Genomic DNA, 6,000 nt, shown 5'->3' on the forward strand with positions numbered 1-6,000 from the left:
TATTATTATTATTATTATTATTATTATTATTATTATTATTATTATTATTATTATTATATACTGTTTGTTTGACGCATAATGTATTTATCATTTATACTAGAAACGTACCTGATTCCAATTGTCTGACTGTAAAAGCGATGATTACAATTCTATTCTTGCCCTATCATATTTTCCGCAAATTTAGTTATATTACATCCAATATATTAATACATAAATTCGACTGTGGTAAAACACTTAGGATGTCACGCTAAATTTATTACACATCAGCATGACACCGACAAACCTGCTGTGAATATGCACAATAATGTACATATGAAATACAGTAAAATGTGTACGATAGTCCCATATCGTGTGGAGAGTTGTTAGTGGAAAAGTAAATTTATTTTCTAGCGTGACTTGCAGGCCTGTAGGAGGTGATTACTTCTGTAATATTATTTTAGACAGCCTTACATAAAAGGAAACATTTCAGTTGATAGATTTTGAAATTCGATATTACACTAGAGTCATGAAATAAATTACTTTAAATTTTTTTTAACAAGGCATTCTTTTAATAATATATGAAGGGGTGAGAATGATTCAGTGCAAAGCCACACTTTTAACAGAAATGTTCTTTTTTGTGCGAGTTGATTTCTTAGACATATGGGGAAGCTACTATTAAAATATATAAATTAGTCAACAAGTCTCAACAAATGACGTAAGTATACGCCGAAGAAATTATGATACTGCATGTAATAGCTTTGAACTCTATGGGTACACTTTAAACACGGTCTCCTGTAAACTTTGCCTGTATGGCTCAGGACTATATCTTTCTCAGCCCTTCGTATTATTTTTGTTGAAAATGAGGATATTAAATTAGTTGAATATGTATTTTATTGAGAAATACACAATATTTATACTTACTTACTTACTTACAAATGGCTTTTAAGGAACCCGAAGGTTCATTGCCGCCCTCACATAAGCCCGCCAGCGGTCCCTATCCTGTGCAAGATTAATCCAGTCTCTATCATCATACCCAACCTCCCTCAAATCCATTTTAATATTATCCTCCCATCTACGTCTCGGCCTCCCTAAAGGTCTTTTTCCCTCCGGTCTCCCAACTAACATTCTATATGCATTTCTGGATTCGCCCATACGTGCTACATGCCCTGCCCATCTCAAACGTCTGGATTTAATGTTCCTAATTATGTCAGGTGAAGAATACAATGCGTGCAGTTCTGTGTTGTGTAACTTTCTCCATTCTTCTGTAACTTCATCCCGCTTAGCCCCAAATATTTTCCTAAGCACCTTATTCTCAAACACCCTGAACCTATGTTCCTCTCTCAGAGTAAGAGTCCAAGTTTCACAACCATACAGAAGAACCGGTAATATAACTGTTTTATAAATTCTAACTTTCAGATTTTTGGACAGCAGACTGGATGATAAGAGCTTCTCAACCGAAATTTATAGTTATATTAATTGTGCAATTGCTGCAGTTACAGGAAATTATAATATTTAGTAGTATCTTACTCATTTTTCACTTTTAGGCGCAATGTAATCTTGAAATAGTTTGTCAATAATGTACGAATTCCTTAATTTTCGTCTAAGTAAAGGGTGGTGCGCGGGAACGGGAGATATTTAATGGATTACCGCAAACTCATACTTGAAGTTGAAAGATGTTTTGAATATGCCGCTCCTGGTGACACTACCATGAGGAACTCACAACCTGGGTAGACCAAGAAAAACGTTAAACCATATTATGACAGATCATAATGGTCTGCGACATAGTTAGTGCGGTTTAAAAAGGGCGCAGCAGCTGCCATGGCTATTTGCGCTCATATCCAAAACCTTTCAATAACAAAATCACAAACGACACCTTAACCTGAATTAGAATAAGAACTGGAAACGTTATCTCGTTAAAAGAGGGACACAAATGCAATACGAACAAGGTGATTAGTAAAAATCATAAAAATGAACACTTTGAATGTGTTTGAAGAGAGACGATAAAATAATGAAACAAATACCACAAGAAACAACTTATCTGGTAATTTACAAACAATACAATTCTATAAAATATTCGGATGTAGAAGGTCCGAAATGTTAAGTATAAGTATAGCTCGCGCAAGAAACGATTACCGAAAACCAATGGTGGCGTTGCTGTATGTTTTGACGTGTGTATGTAGGCACGCCGAGGGGGGAGAGGTGCGGGCCGATGGAAGTACTGTCTGTTCCAAGAAGATGAACAAATAAGGACATCGCTGTGGAAATAAAGAACGTAGCAAGAGAAAAATTCGAAGCTAATTAAACGCGCAACATATGTTTACGAATGAAATAATAATACCGTGCGATACAAGACACGTATTCACATGCAATGGAACAAACTCAAGTCGTAATGTAACTATCACAACGCAAGACTGATTCTATCGATGTCATTTCTCTTCCGACTGTACTCTTGAATATCATTCAAGTTATCGCGTGACCTTTCCTCTCGCCCGCTCTTCCTTATCGCAGTGTTTGATTCGCATTCCTTCCGTCGGTAATCCGTGGTTGCGAGACCTATAAAACAAATATAAAACAACAAAAGAAACATCAGGATGTAAAGGGTACGGAGGGTAAGCAACAAGAGATCAATAAAAAACTAAATCATCCTGTCAAGTCCTGGACTGGATAAAAATTGCAGAACTACATTTGCACAATTAAAATCATTTCCAAGAGCATCACGTAGAGTTGGCCGAATTTGCCGACGGACACGGTCTTATTTCCTGCAATGTAATAAAATGTGTTGGACCGTAACTGGCATACATCACGCTCCGGTTGACGTTCGCCACTAGGATATGCCATGTGTCAGACGACAGTGGCCAATCCTCAACCGGCTAAGTACAACTTCTTTGTGTCGTGACGCTCTTGTGGACGAATCCCAAACTCGAACAGTATTCTTTACACTTCGAAATTTATTTCCCTCTTGTACAGACCATTCTCCTTCCCATTGCCACCATACTTTATATTTCAGGTAGTTTTGTATGTCTTCTCACCTCTCGCGCCACTATACCAGAGGGTCATTCATAGCGCCTCTCTGGCTGCCGCATCCGCTGCCTCATTACCAGGAATCTACAATATACCAATTCGACGACAGTCTACATGGAGTTGGATCGTATTGACGTATTGTGCTCGCTGGAACATGTTATACTTATTCATCATGATGAAAGAATAATTTTATTCTCCTCTCGTCATCTTTCACGTTTGCTGTCACGAGTTTCAGAGATTTGAAACGTGGATGATTACCGAAGGCAGGATTCAAACTACTACAGGTTCTTCTGTGGAACATTCTCGTTCATGTTTTGTTTTAATCGATTATATATTTCAGTTTTACAGTAGTTTTAACCAGAATGTCCTAGAATCAATTGGAATCGGAGTTAGAAATTAAAGAGTACGAAAAAAAAAAAAAGAACCGGGGATCGAACCCTCACAGAATGTCATAATATTCAAAATCTTGAAGAAAATGGCGTTACGCAGGGGTCTGTATTAAGCGTTCTTCTTTTTTGCATTGCGACAAATGGAATTACCCACCGTGTAGGTGGACGAGTATTTTTTCTGTTGTATGTTGATGACGTCAGTTTATATTACAACTCTCAATATTTTCCATCTGTGGGTCGACAGTTGCAACTGGTCCACACGTGTTTTCAGATTGGGCTGTTCGCAATGGCTCTACATTCTCAACTCTGAAAACGCAGTGTGTCCACTTCTACAACCAACTTTGACTGCATCCACATCTGAACTGCGTCCTAATGGAGTGGAGTTGCAGCATACAGACACTACGAGATTTTTGGACCTTACCTTTTATTATAAATTAACGTGCATATACAGTACGTGATTTGAGAAAAGTTGTGAGAAATCGTTAAATATTTTGCACCTTTTGCCAGGGGTTTGCTGGGGTTTGACCATACAGTGCTTTTACGCATTTATCGTGTTCTTATCCGGTCAAAGCTGGATTAGGACTGCTTTATTTATGGCTCAGCAACTAAATCCAAGTCACGTTTTTAGATACAGTCCATCATCTTGGGACAGGGACCTTCCGAACGAGTCGGATAGAGAGCTTTATTGGGAAGCGGGAGATCCATCTCTGTATAGGGGATTCTTTTTTCACATATGTTGTTAAGCTCCGCTCGCAGCCTAAGCAAAATTCTTACGACATATTTCACTTTTCACCTCTTTACAGCCGTTAAGTGGAAATCCAGAGATACTTCTTCCAGCAGATGACCGGTTTCGTTAACTGCTCTCTGAGCTTGACACGAGCCTATCACAAGTTCGCACACTGGATATATGACGACTACACCATCGATTATGCGACATCACATGCTTGATATAAGTCTGAGTCGAATTTTTCAGAATGTTACCTCAGGTTTTGTTTTTAGACTTGGTTTTAGTGAATTTTATAATTGTTTTCAAATTTCTCTTTGGTTTCTACTGACGGATTCCGGGTAAACGATTGTGCTGGATGTTCCTTCGTTGAAAATGGACAGATATTTAACTGTAAATTGAGCCAATATCCCATTGTCTTCACTACCGAACTACACTGATCAAAAAAAGTTAAGCATAATTAGGCATATAATGGTTTTTATTAATTAAAATAAAATAGATAAATTATAATTGGGTTTCTTGGTTCCACAGAATAAACTTAAAAGTAGAAATACACTATTTGTTAACAATGGACTCAATATGAAATGAAAAAGTTGCATTGTTTGGAAACAACAGAAAAGATAAGGGAAGTTGAAATTCGTACATCATCAAAGAAAAGGAAATGATGCTTTCAGTACCCTGTGTAATAACGTGATGGTCCTCCACGAACCCTGAGGCACTCTTGTATGCGACGGGGCATACTCAGTACCAACGCATCTAAGCTCTCCTGAGGCAAATTGTCCCATTCTTCCAAGGCAACATTCCTGAGTTCTTGAATCGTTAATGGGTGATGTGGACGATTGGAAATGGCTCTCCTGAGAAAGCTCCATGCATGCTCTATGCAGTTCATATCCGGTGAGCATGCTGGCCAATCCATTCTTCGGATCCCATGTTCTACCAGATACCGCTGCACACAATGAGCATTATCGTCCTGTAGAGTGAACCCTTCTCCTACAGTCTCTGCAAAATCATTTACTATGGGTTGGAGGATGTTGTTCTCATACACGGCAGCAGTCATGTTTCCCTCTATTGAAACCAGTGGTGTGCGGCGGCCAAACATGACACCTGCCCAAAACAAGATTGAACCACCAAACTGTTGGTGACATTCCACGGTCATTGAGGGATGATTTCGTTCCCCTGTTCGTCTCCATACGCGAATAGGGTTGTTGTCAGGGTGTAGGCCCATTCTCATTTCGTCTGAGAATAAAGTTCTGGTCCATTGGTCTCGTGTCCAATTCTCATGTGCTCTAGCCCATCTTGCACGAGCACCCCTGTGATGTGGACGGAGTGCTGGAGTCTTGAGTGGTCTTCGAGCATACAACCCTATGTCATGAAGTCCATTGCGCACAGTTTGGCTACTTACAACAACACCAGTGGCTTCGCGCAGGTCATGGCGCAGAGTTGTAGCTGAGGCTATAGGGTTCCTACGTGCAGATAACCTTACATACCGGTCCTGACCTGGTGTTGTTCTGCGTAGACGGCACTCGCGAGGTCGATCTGCTATTGACTGGAATTTTCTCCACAGTCTGGAGACAATACTCTGATTCACATGAAGGATATTAGCAACATCAACTTGTCTCACGTTTTGTTCCATCAAAGTGATGATTTTGATGTGGTCTGCCATTGTAAGGGTGTTCCGAGACATTGTACTGCACTATGAAGCACTATGAAGCAAAACGACATTGATTGAACTTTGCTCGAATTACAGGCTTTGTTTACTAGCCGTGATTTGGACGTTACCTAGTGAGGCAGAATAAAACAAATGAAAGAGTTTGAATTGGTAAACATAATACGTGCCACATAAAACCAAAAGAAACATAAATATCAGGTATTATTGGGTAAACTGGA

This window comes from Periplaneta americana, chromosome 15 (genome assembly GCF_040183065.1).
Source record: "Periplaneta americana isolate PAMFEO1 chromosome 15, P.americana_PAMFEO1_priV1, whole genome shotgun sequence".
Taxonomy (NCBI): Eukaryota; Metazoa; Arthropoda; class Insecta; order Blattodea; family Blattidae; genus Periplaneta; species Periplaneta americana.